Here is a 17,538-nt window from a genome sequence, read left to right as displayed (position 1 = left end):
GGAGAGTTCCAGGCAGGCCCAGGGAGGAGATAGAGATTGGCCGCCATCCAGTTCAGCTGGACGAGAAGTTCAGCTTCCTTGTCCTCTCACACACAGCCCCTTCCGTGCTGACCTTTGACTAGCTGGCAGTGCTCTTGAGCCCTGACCCTGCTGCTGCTCTGCCCACGTTCTTCCTCTTCACCGCACTCTCAGTACTTCTTGGAAAGAGGAGAAAGCCAGAGGAGAAAGGGCTGGGGAGAGGAAAACTGCAAGTCCTGGATTTTTGAGCCTCTAAGGATTTTCTCCCCATCCTTGATAAGGGGTTCTGTAATATAAAAGGATGTCAACAGGGCCGCCTGGGTGGCTCAGTCAGTTGAGTGTCCAGCTTCGGCTCAAGTCATGATCTCACAGTTTGTGGTTTGAGCCCCTTGTCGGGCTCTGTGCTGACAGCTCAGAGCCTGGAGCCTGCCTCTGATTCTGTGTCTCCCTCTCTCTCTGCTCCTCCCCTACTCATGTACTGTCTCTCTCTCTCCTTCAAAAATAAATAAAAACATTAAAAAATAAAAATAAAAAATAAAAGGGTGTCAACATATGACATGCAAAATTCACAGATACTTGGAGAATTTACCATGACCTATGCATCAGGGTAGATAGCTTACAAACCTCAGAAGAACGTGCTAGCCCTTCTGCAAATATCCCATAGTTTTTTTCTAAACTCCATATTTAATGGAACATTTTGCAAATGGCTTGCTTCTTTTTTGTGGTTATTATTATCAGTAGTTCCATTGTAGAGGAATAGATTCCAGGAAAAATTACGATGCATATAGACAGTGATCAAATAGCTTATAGAATTTAATGCTAATGCCGTTAAAAGTGCAAATGATTTTTTTATACTCGTTTGAATAATTTTGAAAGAGACCCAACCAATACATAACACTATCTATACCATGTTTAAAATTTAAGAAAAAGTAAATAATATGGAGTAACAATTGTAAAATTACCTTTATCATTGTAAAAGTAAAGATTTGATTGTATTTTCCTGATTTTTCTTCCCCTTTGATGACTTTAGTGCCAGTGGCTAGTTGCATGCTTGGCCTCTCTCCTCCTGCTAACTTTGTACAAACAATGCCCTCCCTCATTTGGGGGTGTCTATTACCCTTTCATCTGGCCTGCTCTATTTACCTTCCAAAAGCTGGCATTCAGCTGAAACCAGAGGAAAAAAAAATCTTTCCCCAGTTTGTTGGCGACTTGTTGAAGGCAATTGACTGCTTTTCAACAGAAAACATTTCCTTCCCCTATTGTGTCACCTCTACTCCTTAAAACACTCAATAAAGTTCTGGCTGAGCCCTTCTGTGATTGCCAGACAATGGCTTCCTTTAAAAAAATACTTAGAGGGGCGCCTGGGTGGCTCAGTCAGTTAAGTGTCCAGTTAAACATCTGACTTTGGCTCAGTCATGATCTCACTGCTCCTGAGTTCGAACCCCACCTTGGGCTCTGTGATGACAGCTCAGAGCCTGGAGCCTGCTTCAGATTCTGTGTCTCCCTCTCTCTCTGCCCCTCCCCAACTCATACTCTGTCTCTCTCTCTCAAAAATAAATAAACATAGGGGCGCCTGAGTGGCGCAGTCGGTTAAGCGTCCGACTTCAGCCAGGTCATGATCTCGCGGTCCGGGAGTTCGAGCCCCGTGTCAGGCTCTGGGCTGATGGCTCAGAGCCTGGAGCCTGTTTCTGATTCTGTGTCTCCCTCTCTCTCTCTGCCCCTCCCCCGTTCATGCTCTGTCTCTCTCTGTCCCAAAAATAAATGTTGAAAAAAAATATATTTAAAAAATAAATAAATAAATAAATAGGGGCGCCTGGGTGGCGCAGTCGGTTAAGCGTCCGACTTCAGCCAGGTCACGATCTCGCGGTCCGTGGGTTCGAGCCCCGCGTCAGGCTCTGGGCTGATGGCTCGGAGCCTGGAGCCCGTTTCAGATTCTGTGTCTCCCTCTCTCTCTGCCCTCCCCCGTTCATGCTCTGTCTCTCTCTGTCCCAAAAATAAATAAACGTTGAAAAAAAAATTATAAAAAAAAAATAATAATAAATAAATAAATAAATAAATAAACATAGAGAAAAATAGTTAGGGGCATTGAGGATGGCACTTGTTGGGATGAGCACTAGGTGTTGTATGGAAGCAATGAATCACAGGAATCTACCCTCAAAATCAAGAGCACACTGTATATACTGTATGTTAGCTAACTTGACAATAAATTATATATATATATACTTATTATATATATTTATATATACATATATTTATATATATAAATATATAGTACTTATATATAATGTAAGTACTTATCATGTATATATATACTTAGAGGCAACTGGTGTCACAGACATGGGTATTTTCTTAAGAAAAGAGTCATTGGGGCGCCTGGGTGGCTCAGTCCGTTAAGCGTCCGACTTTGGCTCAGGTCATTATCTCGCGGTCCATGAGTTCAAGCACCGCGTCGGGTTCTGTGCTGACCGCTCAGAGCCTGGAGCTTGTTTCAGATTCTGTGTCTCCCTCTCTCTCTGACCCTCCCCCATTCATGCTCTGTCTCTGTCTCAAAATTAAATAAATGTTAAAAAAAAAAAGTCATTGATTTCCACCCATAATGTCTGCACAATAAAAGGTACCATAGAACTAGAAGGGGCTTCCCAATCCTACCCATGAATTTTCCAGGGAAGGGAAGTGAGGCCCAGAGGAGTAAGAGTCTTGTCCAATTTCTAGAGTGAAGATTCTTCATTTTTTCTGTACCATGAATCACCTTGTCAATCTGGTGAAGCCTATGGACTCTCTCTCAAAATAATGTTCTTGAAAGCATGAAATAAAGTACATGAAGTCAAACTCTTTCCTTATACCATAAACAGATATTAATTCAAAGTAGATCAAAAACCAAATGTAGAACTTAAAATGATATAATTCTTAGATGAAAACATTAGTAAACATGAGTATGACTATAGATTAAGGAATGGTTTCTTCTGTCTGTTTTCTTTAATGTTTATTTATTTTTGAAAGAGATAGAGCATGAGTGGGGGTAGGGGGGGTGCAGAGAGAGAGGAAAACAGAGAATCTAAAGCAGGCTTCAGGCTCTGAGCTGTCAGCACAGAGCTAACACAGGGGCCTGAACCCATGAACCATGAAATCATAACCTGAGCCGAAGTCAAATGCTTAACATACTGAGCCACCTAGGCACCCCTCTTCTGTCTTTTTTTAAAACAGCTTTATTGTGGGGCACCTGAGTGGCTCAGTCAGTTAAGCGTCTGACTTTGGCTCAGGTCATGATCTCATGGCTCATGAGTTCAAGCCCCTCATTGCATGGGGCTGCTTGGGATCCTCTGTCTCCACCCCCATCCCCTCCCCCCCCCTCAGTCCCTCCCCTGCTATGCCCCTCCCCTGTACTCACTCTCTCTCTTTCTCTCTGTCTCTCTCAAAAATAAATAAAAATTGGGGTGCTTGGGTGACTCAGTGAGTTGAGCATCAGACTCTTGGTTTCAGCTCAGGTCATAATTTCAGTTTGTGAGATTGAACCACACATTGGGCTCTGTGCTGCCAACACAGAGCCTGCTTCAGATTCTTTCTCTCCCTCTCTCTCTGTCCCTCCCCACTCACATTCACTTGCTCTCTGTCTCTCAAAAGAAATAAACTAAAAATAAACAAACATACATTAAAAATAGCTTTATTGAAATATAATCTATATACCATAAAATTCATCCATTTAAAGTATATACATTCTAAGTATATTTACAGAATTGTGCAACCATTATCACGGTCTAATTTTAGGACATGATTTATTGATTTATTGAGTTTTATTTTTTTTTTGTTTTGTTTTTTAGGAATCTCTATACCCACCATGGGGCTCGAACTCACAACCCCAGAGATCAAGAGTCACATACTCTTCTCACTGAGCCAGCCGGAAGCCCCACTTATTTATTTATTTATTATTTAAGAAAAAAAAAATTTTTTTTTAATTTTTTTTTAACGTTTATTTATTTTTGAGACAGAGAGAGACAGAGCATGAATGGGGAGGGGGCAGAGAGAGAGGGAGACACAGAATCGGAAGCAGGCTCCAGGCTCTGAGCCATCAGCCCAGAGCCTGACGCGGGGCTCAAACTCACAGACTGCGAGATCGTTACCTGAGCTGAAGTCGGACGCTTAACCGACTGAGCCACCCAGGCGCCCCTAAGAAAAAAATTTTTAAACATTTATTTTTGAGAGACAGAGAGAGACAGAGCACGAGCAGGGGAGGAGCAGAGAGAGAGGGAGACACAGAATCTGAAGCAGACTCCAGGCTCTGAGCTGTCAGCACAGAGCCTGATGAGGGCTTGAACCCGTGAACTGTGACATCATGACCTGAGCTGAAGTTGGATGCTTAACCAACTGAACCATCCAGGTGCCCAGCCCACTTATGTATTTTTAAACAATAAGGAGGATTTATTGGTTTATGTACAGACATGACCAAGCAGTGACATCAAAGTCTGGATTTTTCTAAGCCTACCTGTTCTTTTCTTTTTTTTTAAGTATTTCTATTAGATTAAATCACATGTTACATAATTCACTCATTTAAAATGTATAGTTCAGGGGCACCTGGCTGGCTCAGTTGGTTGAGCGACCAACTCTTGATTTCAGCTCAGGTTGTGATCCTAGAGTCATGGGATCAAGCTCCACATTGGGCTCTGTGCTGAGTGTGGAGCCTGCTTGAGATTCTCTCTCAGCCCCTCTGCCCCTTTCTAGCACTAGTGCTCTTTCTGTCCTTCTCTAAAATTTAAATCTCTAAAATTTAATTTAAATTAATTAATTAATTAAATGTACGATTCAGTAGTTTTTGGTGTATTCACAAAGTTGTGCAATCATTGCCTAGGCAATGGTTTCTTAGATATGACATCAGAAGCACAAGCAACAAAGAAAAAAGGTAAATTATACTACTTCAAAATTAAAAACATCTGTGCTGCAAATAATACCATCAAGTCAGTCAACCCATAGAATGGGAGAAAATATTTGCAAATTATATATATGATAGGGGACTTTTATCCAGAATATATAAAGAACTCTTACTGCTTATAATTAAGGGCAAATGACCCAATTAAAGAATGGGCAAAGGATTTGAATAGATATTGCTTCAAAGAAGATATACAAATGGGCCATAACCACATGAAAAAATACTCAGCATCATTAGCCATTAGGGAAATGCAGATCAAAACCACAGTGATATACCACTTCATACCCACTAGGATGCTATAATCAAAAAGATACAGAATAACAAGAGATGGAGAGGATATTAAGTCAGAACTGGAAAACATTGCTGGTGGCATAAAATAGTACAACCACTTTGGAAAACAGTCTGGCAATTCTTCAGAAAGTAAAACATGGAAATATCATAGGATCCAGCAATTCCACTTATAGGTATAAATCCATTATAAATGAAAATATCCATCCACACACACATGTGTACAGGGATGCTCAAAGCAGCATTATTCATAAAAGCTAAATAGTTGGCATAACCTAAATCTACATTGATGTGAATAAACAAAATGGCACATCCATTGCAATGGAATATTACTTGACAGTAGAAGAAATGAAGTCCTGATACGAGGTACAACTTGGATGAACCTTTAAAACATTACACTGAGTGAAAGAAGCCAGTCACAAAAGACCACACATTGCATATTTATATGAAAGGTCTGGAATAGGCAAATTTATAAAGATGGAAAGTAGATTAGTGGTTGTCTTGGGCTGAGGGATGGAGGAGAGGACAATGGAGAGTGATTGCTAATGAGTATGGGTTTCTTTTCATGATGATGAAAATGTTCTAAACTTAGATTATAATGATGGTTGCGTAATTCTGTGACTACAGTAAAGTCGTTGAATTGTTCACTTTGAATGGGTGAACTTTATGGCATATGAATTATATCTCAATAAAGATGTTTAAAAAATAGAATACATAAGAATCCAAAGGAAACCAATTCTATTGAAATAGTTATCAGAATATTGAAAAGCAAATATGAGGGGCGCCTGGGTGGCGCAGTCGGTTAAGCGTCCGACTTCAGCCAGGTCACGATCTCGCGGTCTGTGAGTTCGAGCCCCGCGTCAGGCTCTGGGCTGATGGCTCAGAGCCTGGAGCCTGTTTCCGATTCTGTGTCTCCCTCTCTCTCTGCCCCTTCCCCGTTCATGCTCTGTCTCTCTCTGTCCCAAAAATAAATAAACGTTGAAAAAAAAATTTAAAAAAAAAAAAAAAGAAAAGAAAAGCAAATATGATACTGTAAATATGTGCTTTAAAAAAATTTTTTTTAATTTTAGGGTGAGGGAGAGTGTGTACACAAGTCAGGGAGAGGAGCAGAAGGGAGAGAGTTAAGCAGGGTCCACACTTAGTGCAGAGCCCAACGAGGGCTCGATCCCATGACCCTGAGATCATGACCTGGGCCGAAATCAAGAGTCAGGCGCCCAACCAACTGAGCTACCCAGGCGCCACTATGTGCTTCTTTATTAACGCATTAAATTATAAGATATAGCAGCAAATCTATTAGCTACCATAATTTTGAAGTAGTGATGAATGGACATGATATTTTGAGATATCAGCAACAAACGTAAAAGCAATAAGAAAATGTCTGGTTTCTATTGGTGAGACGTCTTAAGTACTGCTAATAATACTCTATGGTTTCTTGTCTTCAGTGATGATCAAAGGACTACATGGCACATTTAAGCCAACAAATGGGAAGAAGTAACAGGGCAGAGGTTGGGGAGATCCTTAATGAAATGCTAACTTTCAGTGGCCAATGATGTGATTTGTTTCCCTTCCAACTTCACTGACACCCTGAATTCTGTCTGTAGACCCCCTGGGAGCTTATCAAGAAAGGTAGTGAAAAGCTGGTTGAAAATCTTGGGGCATCTGGGTGGCTCAGTCAGTTAAGCATCCAACTTTGGCTCAAGTGATGATCTCACTGCTCGTGTGAGTTCAAGCCCTGTGTCGGGCTCTGTGCTGACAGCTCAGAGTCTGGAGCCTGCTTCAGATTCTGTCTCCCTCTCTCTCTGCCCCTCCCCCATTTGCACATGCTGTCTCTCTCCCTCTCTCTCTGTCAAAAATAAACATTAAAAAAATTTTTTTTAAAAATCTATGCCTCATGACTTAGTCCAGTTCTCTATCTAACCCTACTCTTTTTGCTCTTTTAATAAAGGGGAATAGGTAGAAAAGACTGAATTTTCTAAGTTCTAAAAAGAGTGAGTCAGTTCTAAAAAGAGAGGGACCTAAGGTTTGCCAGCATGGGAATTTCTACAGAAAAAAGGATTCTGGTTATAACCCTCCCCTTCCTACTCTGTCCCAGCCCTCCCCTCTCCCCAACTAAATGATGCTATAATGCTTTTTCCTTTCAACAGAAGACCGTTGATTTCAAGAAAGAATTGTAATTTAGAGCTCTAGAGTGGAAATGTGAATTTTGCAGTTTTCTGAGAGGGAATATTTTCAAGAGTTTGCCTCTGAATGCCTGGCAAAGCAGAAAAGCTGCTCGCAGAATCTGAATCAGTGGGAAATGGTGGGTAACCAAGTTGCCACCACTGATTCTAGATTTTGCAGAAATTTAGCCACTTTTTGATTTACAGGGAAGTTTACCAGGGCATGCCATTATTAGAGACAGCTACTAATATACTTGTGGTCACTAAGAGGTGGGATGGAGGAAGACAGTCAAGTTTGCTTCTGTTATATTCACACAATAAATATCAGATGATTACAATATGTATACACAAAAATAGTAAATATTTTTTAAAAATGAGAATAGGAGGTGTGACATTTCTTCCATTATTTGAAATGTGGGGCAAGGAAGTTTTTGTGTCCTCATGTGAACTGTGCCTTCTTTCCAAACCACTTCAACCAGGTAATATGATACTGCCTGATAGAGTAGTACAGCCTGGAGCATTGATGGGTGCCTGAGTGGCTCAGTTGGTTAAACGTCTGACTCCTGATTTCAGTTCAGGTCAGGACCTCACGGTTTGCGGGCTCTGGCTCCTACGATCTCACAGTTTCTGGATTTGAGCCCCATGTCAGGTTCCATGCTGACAGTGCAGAGCCTGCTTGGGATTCTCTTTCTCTCCCCCTCTCTCTGTCTGCCCCTCCCTACCCCTCAAAATAAATTTTAAAAAAGAGAGAGATTGGCCATTAAGACTGGCAATCATAGGGGCGCCTGGGTGGCGCAGTCGGTTAAGCGTCTGACTTCAGCCAGGTCACGATCTCGCGGTCCGTGAGTTCGAGCCCCGCATCGGGCTCTGGGCTGGTGGCTCAGAGCCTGGAGCCTGTTTCCGATTCTGTGTCTCCCTCTCTCTCTGCCCCTCCCCCATTCATGCTCTGTCTCTCTCTGTCCCAAAAATAAATAAACGTTGAAAAAAAAATTAAAAAAAAAAAAAGACTGGCAATCACTTCAACACTGGAACTTAAAAGTTTAGGCACACCATGATTTTTCTGGGTTAGAGAAAAAAGGATGTGTTTTGACGATGGGGTTTTGTAGTTTTTTCTTTCATCAAAAATTCTCTGGGCAATATACTTTGTGCACCAAACCACTAGAGTTATAATGACAGAATATATAAAATTCACATTATCTGGAAAATCCAGGTTGAATAGCCATCAAGGTTATAGATATCACAAATCAAAAGGATTGGAGTTGCAATAAAAATGGACAGGAAATGGGAAAGGTCCAGAACAAGATCATTAGTTGGGATTCCAAACCAAAGCAAGATCATGAGGTCAGATCCTGGCAGTGGAGGTCCAGAGATCCAGATACACACTCAGAACAAGGATTAAGAAAAGACACCAGTCAAAAACCAGAAGAGAGGCAACCAGATGAGCTCAAGGCTCTGGGGGATGAACGTGGGTAGCTGAATGCCCAGGGCAATGCTCCAGTACCTGGAGCTCTCCGGGGTCTGATAGAGAGGGATTCCCAGGCAAGATAACACACTTGAGGCTCCCTAACAGCTTCTTCCTCAAGTCTGAAGATTGGTGGATTCTTTATTTTTTATTTTTTTTTATTCTGTTTCCAACAACTTCTCTTTTTTTCAATATATGAAGTTTATTGTCAAATTGGTTTCCATACAACACCCAGTGCTCATCCCAAAAGGTGCCCTCCTCAATACCCATCACCCACCCTCCCTTTCCTCCCACCCCCCATCACCCCTCAGTTTGTTCTGTTTTTAAGAGTCTCTTATGCTTTGTCTCTCTTCCACTCTAACCTCTTTTTTTTTCTTCCCCTCCCCCATGGGTTTCTGTTAAGTTTCTCAGGATCCTCATTAAGAGTGAAACCATATGGTATCTGTCTTTCTCTGTATGGCTTATTTCACTTAGCATCACACTCTCCAGTTCCATCCACGTTGCTACAAAGGGCCATATTTCATTCTTTCTCATTGCCACGTAGTACTCCATTGTGTATATAAACCACAATTTTTTTGTCCATTCATCAGTTGATGGACATTTAGGCTCTTTCCATAATTTGGCTATTGTTGAGAGTGCTGCTATGAACATTGGGGTACAATTGCCCCTATGCATCAGTACTCCTGTATCCCTTGGGTAAATTCCTAGCAGTGCTACTGCTGGGTCATAGGGTAGGTCTATTTTTAATTTTTTGAGGAACCTCCACACTGCTTTCCAGAGTGGCTGCACCAATTTGCATTCAAGATTGGTGGATTCTAATTGGGACAGAGTTTAATCCCTACAAGGCTAACCTGCACCTGCAAATTGGAGGAGGGGAGAGATGGAACAGAAGCTGGGGAGTGGGGAAGGAGATGGAAGTACTGGCAGCAGCGGCTTCAGTTGTGCAAGATCCCACCAAATCAATATTTATGTGTGTGTGTGTGTATATATATATATATGTATATATATATATATATACATACAAAGTTACATATAGATAATAATATTAATAGCCACAGCAATAATAATAGCTGATGCTTATATAGGACGTGTTACTGTTGTTAGTACTTTACATATGCTAATTTATTTAATCTTCATAACACGCCTTCTAAGTCATACCATTATTATTATGTTCATTATGCAAAAAAGGAAACAGAAGCACAGAAATGTTAAGTGATTTGCCCAAAGTCACATAAGTAGTGATTGGTAGAGGTGGGATTTCGAAGTAGGAACTGGCTTCAGTCTTCCTCTCTACTCCATAGCCTTGTGTGTGTGTGCGTGTGTGTGTGTGTGCGTGTACATGCGTGCATGGATGTGTGTGATGTATACTTACCCATACACACAGGAGTATGTGTGTGTGAACACGTGTGTTTATATATGTATGTATACTGACATGCGCGCACACACACACACACACACACACACACACACACACCCATGTGTAGATACAGCGGTAAGCTGGAGGTTGTTTGTACTGACTTACTGGAGGCAAATGTGGACATCAGTGCTTTCAGTGACATCATATCAGTAGCTTGAATTTGGTGTTGATGGGAGTATTTTACAGCATGGAAATTGCCAAAGGCTGTACACCAAGACTTTACTTATTTGAAGGGCTGACTTTACCAGAACACCACTGGGTTCACATATCGCATAGATATATTATAAACCACACAAACTAAAAATCCCCAAATAGAAAAAAAAGTTTAAAAATACCAAAACTGCATAATAACTTTATTTTGACCTGCTTTCCTTCTCACTCAGAATGACTAAAAGATCAATTAAAAATATTTCTTTAGAAGATACTTGCTATAAAATGTTAAATTAAATTTCATTATAGGAAAAAATGCCTTGATACTGCTAGGTGGATAACATTGATAGGTCCCTAGAGCTGCTATGTTGCTAAAAGAAAAATACTGATTAAAAAAAAAAAAAAGCAACCCTGGTATTCCTGGTGTTCCTGGTTGCTGTTTGTTTTTTGGTTAGACTGCTGATAGAGTCAGCAATGGAAAAGATACATTACAATGTCTCTCTTAAGGCTTTTGATGAAATGTGCCTATGGGTTGCTGCTGTGAATCTTAATATGAAACTCATTGCCTCAGATCTGCACAACTTTTGTTGTTTCACTTAGTACAATCCTCCGGATGTGGATTAACTTCCTTTGCTCAATATTTATTGTTTCATTCACAATGAAATGGGAACCATAAGCATTTTAATAAGTGGGCTGTAAGGCTTCTAAATCTCACTCTAGCCTTAGAGCGAGCCCCATGTGCAGTAATCTGTTTTTATAATTTCCTACAGTGACAATTAGACCTAAAGAGATGTTCTTGCCACCTCATGCAACATGGCAACAGTAGGCAGCCTGCACCCTTGGCTCCTCCTGGCCAAGTGAGCGTCAACAGGGTGCACAAGACCAGAGCTGTGGCCAGAGCCAAGATGACAGGAACAGGTTCTGTCCTGATATTCCAACTGCAATAGGGTGGCGGTGGTAGGCAATAATAGTACATGGAACTGGATGTTTCTTGCCTTAGCAAAGCAAAACATGTAAACTCTTCTAAGACTCATCTTACCCTGATGCCTGGCGTTCTGTATTTAACAAAAATGTGTTTTGGGTGAAATGGTTATCTGAACAAGATTCTGAGCACAGTCATTACTTGTAATCATGCTGAGAGCAATGGAGACCATGACTTCCCTCTGGGGCTATGACTGCAGCTCTCCATCTCAAAGGACAGAGCTGAACACACTAGGTTATTATTATTATTTCAAGTTTACATAAATAAAAAAGGGTCATTATGCATGAGTTGGAGGAAAGCAAAGCTCAGAGTAAATATGTTCATGTATTTCATAAACATTCATGTGTTTCATAAATAGTCAAGGAATCAAATCAAAATAAAACAGCACAACTTGATAGAAACATTATGCTGTTTTATCCCCAAACCAGTTGAAGTGAAACTGGTTAAAAACTTCATTTTCTCATATACTGCCTTTGGAAGCCCAAATTTATACCCGAATTACTCAGAAGCCCTAACATGCTAATGGCATATCCATTTATCTTGATAGATAAAGCTGTTGCAAAATCATTCATGAAGCCAGTTGGCCGGTGTTTTTTCCTTGCTTTATTGAACATAATGAATTGATTAAGATTGGGAAGATCTCATTACTAATGAGGAGAACCCTGCTTGTGCCATTTTAAGAAAACCAGAGAAGAAAAAAAGATTGAAAAGAGAAACAAAAAGCAAGCAGAGGATACTAGAGAATACAAGGTAACTAAACAGAGTTCAAAGGAACAAGCTTAGTCTGAATTTTATTCTTGCTGCCATGGGTGATGTAACTTAAACTTTTCATGGGAAAAGTGATCTTGAAATCTATTATTATTATTACTGTTACTACTACTATTAATTATGTTTTCTTATTCTTCTGTAAAGTAGAAAAATAGGGTAATACTTCTTAATATACGCATAGATATATAGGTGAGGAATTACCATAAAGATTGCTTTAAGCACTTTCACATTCAGAGTTCAGTTTTTTCTTTAGAACATCCATTATTTCTCTGCAAAGAGCAGGAGGAAATGTCATGGATTTGCCTGTCCTATGCTACATTATTGATATATCTGAGGTTAGATATCTCAACACAGCATACATACAATAATCCGAAAAGATATTGTTACCCACTAAGCCAGACATGCCTAGGAACATTTACAGCGAGACCACTCAACACTTAACAGTATGCACTCAACACTTAAAAATCTGACTTCAAGGATGCCTGGGTGGCTCAGTCGTTCATGTGTCGTTCTTTGGTTCAAGTCAACATCTCATGGTTTGTGAGTTTGAGCCCCACATTGGGCTCTCTGCTGTCAGTGCTAAGCTCACTTCAGATCCCCTGTCTCCCTCTCTCACTTCCCTTCCCCCACTCATTCTCCCTCTCTCTCTTCCTCTGCCTCTCTCTCAAAAATAAACAAACATAAAAAATATGATGTCAGTAACATTATTATTGGATCATTTGTATCCAGCAGATTTTACCCATAGTCATGGGTACTGCACTTAACAATTATTCTTTAATGGTTACAATGATATAATTTTTTAAGTATAATTATTGAAAAATGTTTAAGATAATTCTTTTGGATGCTTCTGGTGTTTAGAATCACACACTGAAGATCTTCTAATATAATTAGTTTTATACATACCATTATCAGTATGTGGCAGGTACAGGAAGAGTAACCCAAGAAATTATATGCCTCTTTGAGAGTTCAGTTTAAAGTCTCTGTGCAACTGATTGGAACAGATCCATGCAAAATCATCCCAAAGAGACATGAATCCTAGGCCTACAGGAATGGCCTGTTATTTGATGAAAGAGGTGGTGAGTTGTGGAAGCATAGAAAAAGAACAGTCTCTAGGACAAATGGTGGTGGTGTTCATCCAAGTGGTCTCCTGGGAGACAGTGTCCTAGCCAAATGCCTCTGAATATTGCAACTCCACTGGCAAGGACATTCTCAAAGTGAACGTGGATCCAGGGAACTATAGCCAATGAACTTCCCATGTTTTCGGCTTTCTTAGCACAATGTAGGTATGCCTAATGTGGAATTGATACATCAGGCTATGACTGCTTGACCTACTTATTTGTTCATTCATTCATTCATTCATTCACTCATTCATTCATTGATTCATTCAGCCTGACCCCTTTAAATGTTGAATTGTCCTAATATCCCTGGTTCTGATTCTAGGCTCATTAAACAACAGTGTAACTAGCATCTTGATTGTCTCCTTTAAAGAGAGCAGACTGGGCTAGTGGATGTGACCTGTTGCTGTGATATTTATTGCTCATTGCCAATTAATTAAGTGGCTTTTCTGGTTCAATGTAGTTTGGGCAGAATGAATTGTTAAAATATTAATTTCATTTTGTTCTCCATATATTTCCCCCCCACATTTCAGAAGGTAGTGAGGCTTTGTAATTCCTTTCCATGGGTATTTTGGCAGGACCAAAAATAAAAGCAGCTTCAAGTTAGTGGTTTTTCCCACCTTCTGGAAGAGCTAAGCTGATTGAACAGATGATGCTGGGTGTCCTGGAGAACAGAGAGAGAAAGGATAGAAGAGAAGTAAGAGGCTGCTCCAGGAGCTTCCCCAAGGCAGGGCAGGGGGAGATTTCAGAGCCTGAGAAGGTATAAGACCTCAGGGGGAAAAGGCTGCATGGAATACTCAGGGAGGTTGGATTCTAGTCACTGAATACTACTGAGTCCCAAGCATCACAAAAGCTGCAGTCACCATTTTTGGGAGAACCCTTCAGACAATAGTGGGTGTCTGTGCAGTAACCACACCAACGATGCCTTTGCAAAGAATTACTTAGGTTGAATTTCCTCCAACTTATAGGATGGGGATTTGGAGTTCAAAGTAAATTGATTTAAAGAACAGAGAAATTTGAGGGGTACCTGGGTGGCTCAGTTGGTTAAGCGTCCAACTTTGGCTCAGGTCATGATCTCACAGTATGTGAGTTCAAGCCCTGCATCGGGCTCTCTGCTGTCAGCACAGAGCCCGCTTTTGGATCCTCTGTCCCCTCCTCTCTCTGCCCCTCCCTGACTGGTGCGTTCTCTCTCTCTCTCTCTCTCTCTCTCTCTCTCTCTCTCTCAAAAATAACTAAGCTTTAAGAAAAAAAAGAAGAAGAACAGGGCATCTGGGAGGCTCAGTTAGTTGAGCGTCCAACTCTTAATTTTGACTCAGGTCATGATCTCCTTCAGAGATCAGAGCCTCCTTGAGATTAATTCTCCCTCTTTCTCTCTGCCCCTCCCCTGCTCTCTCTCTTAAAATAAATAAATAAACTTTTTTTAAAAAAAGAGAAACTTGGCTTTTCTGGAATATCTGAGTGTGGCTGAGATTGTCATCCATAGCCCATCAGTCTTATGAGCTCAGTTAAGAGGAAATCCATGCTCAGTTTGCAAGAAAATCAAGTTTTTCAGCTGAAAAGCTGAGGGCCAGACATTGGGCTATAGTAATAGGTGCCATTTTGTAAGGACTCTCAGAATCTGCTAGTTGCCTTCGCTTCATTTCCTGAAGTGAGCACCTACATAAGTGCCCAGCCTGCGCGCGCGCATGCGCGCGCGCGCGCGCGCACACACACACACACACACACACACACCTCTTTGCCTTTACCATATTTTGGTTTTTTTTTTTAATTTTTTTTCAACGTTTTTTATTTATTTTGGGACAGAGAGAGACAGAGCATGAACGGGGGAGGGACAGAGAGAGGGAGACACAGAATCGGAAACAGGCTCCAGGCTCCGAGCCATCAGCCCAGAGCCCGACCCGGGGCTCGAACCCACGGACCGCGAGATCGTGACCTGGCTGAAGTCGGACGCTTAACCGACTGCGCCACCCAGGCGCCCCAACCTTTACCATATTTTGAAAGAAGCACTATTCTTAGACGACTTTTTATAATTTCTCCTAACTCTTCAAATATCTTTTAAATATTTATTTTTGAGAGAGAGAGACAGAGGGTAAGCGGGGGAGGGGCAGAGATAGAGGAAGACACAGAATCCAAAGCAGGCTCCAGGCTCTGAGCTGTCAGCACAGAGCCCAACGTGGGGCTCAAACTCACAAACCTCGAGATCATTACTTGAGCCGAAGTCAGACGCCCAACCAGCTGAGCCACCCAGGCACCCTGCAACCCTTCAAATATTTAAATTATCATTTTATACAATCTATAAATAGCTTGCTAAAATAATCTCCAAAGTAACAAGATTTACCTAACATTTTCCATAGCATCTATTTTTTTTCAACTTTAGTTTGAAATAATTATAGATTCACAGGAAATTGCAAATACAGTACAGGGAGGTCTGGCATACCCTTTACCCAGTTTCCCCCAGTGGTAACATCTTATACAAGAATAGTGTAATGTCAAATCCAGGAAATTGACCTTGGTACAATCAGTAGACTTTACTCAGATTCCTATTTCATATACGTGTGTGTGTGTGTGTGTGTGTGTGTGTGTGTGTGTGTGTTTGTGTGTGTATAAATGCCCAGGAGTATTGATTGTTGGTTCATGTGACAAGTATATGTTCAGTTTTGTAAAGAAATTGCCAAACCATTTTGCAGAGTAATTATACTGTTTTGCATTACAACCAGCAATATGTGATAGAGCCAATTTCTCCACCAACATTTGGTTTTGTCACTATATTTTATTTTAGCCATTCTCATAGCTGTATAGTGAAATCTCATTGTGGTTTTAATTTGCATTTCCCTAATACCTAATGATGTTGAATATATTTTTACTTGCCACTGTATGTCATCTTTCTAGAAATGTCTTTCCATTTCTTTTGCCCATTTTCTAATTGATTTGTTTGTTTTCTTACTGCTGATTTTTGAGAGTTCTTTATGGCCCCTTACAGATGTTTGGTTGAGATATTTTCTGCAATACTTTTTGGGTTGCAAATACTTTCTCCCAGTCTGTGTCTTGTCTTTTCATCCTCTTAACGGCATCTTTTTGACAGGTTTGCTCTTAAATTTTTTTTAATGTTTTATTTTATTTGAGAGAGAGAGAGAGAGAGAGAGAGAGAGAGAGAGAGAGAGAACAAGTGTGGGAGGGGCAGAGAGAAGTGGTGACAGAGGACCTGAAGCAGGCTTTGCACTGACAGCAGAGAGCCTGATGCAGGGCTTGAGCTCACAAACTGTGAGATCATGACCTGAGCCGAAGTTGGACGGTCAACCAACTGAGCCACCCAAGTGTCCCAACATGTTTGCTCTTAATAGAGCAGAGCAAACATTTTTAAGTTTGATGAAGTCCAATTTATCAAATTTTCTCTTATGGGTTATGCTTTCAGTATTATGTCTAAGAAATCTTCACCTAGCCTTAGGTTCCACAGATTTTCTCCTTTGTTTTTATCTAAGAGTTTTCTAGTTTGACATATTACATTAAATTTTTTTTAACATTTATTTATTTTTGAGAGACAGAGAGAGACAGAGTGGAGGGGGGCAGAGAGAGAGAGGGAGACACAGAATCCAAAGCTGGCTCTAGGCTCTGAGCTGTCAGCACAGAATCTGATGTGGGGCTCCAACTCACAAACTGAAGCTAGAGGCTTAACTGACTGAGCCACCCAGGCACCCTGACATGTTAAATTTTAATATATGCTCCATTTTGAGTTAGTTTTTGTATAAGGTGTGAAGTCTACATTAAGGTTCATTTCTTTGGCTATGGACATCCAATTCCTCTAACACCATTTGTTGAAAAGACTATCTTTCCTCCATTGAATGTTTTGTACTTCTGTCAAAAATCACTTGGTTATATTTGTGTGGATTTGTTTCCCTATACTATTCCATTAATGAATGTATCTATCCCTTCACCAGTATCTCACTGTTTTGTTTAGTGTAGTCTTCTCATATCAGATCCATTTTTATTCTTTTATTTTTTTAAGCTTATTTATTTTGAGGGAGAGAGAGAGCAAGTGGGGGAAGGGCAAAGAGAGAGGGAGAGAGAGAGAATTCCAAGCAGGCTCCACACTGTCAGCACAGAGCCCAGCGTGAGGCTCGAACCCATGAACTGTGAGATCATGATCTGAGCCAAAATCAAGAGTAGGACACTCAACTGACTGAGCCACCAGGCGCCCCAAAATCCATTTTTTTTTATTTAAAAAAATTTTTTTAACGTTTATTTATTTTTTTGGGACAGA

At 40.7% G+C, this 17,538-nt stretch overlaps 2 long non-coding RNA genes across 4 annotated transcripts in view; one reads left to right on the top strand and one right to left on the bottom strand.

Annotated features, from left to right (window-relative positions):
• The window catches only part of LOC121018176 (uncharacterized), a 90,983-nt gene that overhangs the window by 15,478 nt on the left and 57,967 nt on the right, over positions 1-17,538 (top strand). For 2 of the 3 annotated variants that reach the window (XR_005785059.1, XR_005785058.1), the window contains exon 4: positions 6,670-6,907. The exons of the other annotated variant lie outside the window; for it this stretch is intronic. This is a non-coding gene — a long non-coding RNA (uncharacterized LOC121018176). Of the gene's footprint in view, positions 1-6,669; positions 6,908-17,538 lie in introns of those variants that run through there. 3 annotated transcript variants of the gene reach the window in all.
• Positions 1-17,538, bottom strand: part of LOC121018177 (uncharacterized) — a 49,106-nt gene that overhangs the window by 15,398 nt on the left and 16,170 nt on the right. The window lies entirely within an intron of this gene.

The sequence above is a fragment of the Herpailurus yagouaroundi genome, unplaced genomic scaffold (genome assembly GCF_014898765.1).
Source record: "Herpailurus yagouaroundi ecotype Mexico unplaced genomic scaffold, PumYag 218, whole genome shotgun sequence".
NCBI classification, from domain to species: domain Eukaryota; kingdom Metazoa; phylum Chordata; class Mammalia; order Carnivora; family Felidae; genus Herpailurus; species Herpailurus yagouaroundi.
Note: the sequence above shows the minus strand (reverse complement) of the source record. Positions and strands in the feature narration are given on the sequence as shown.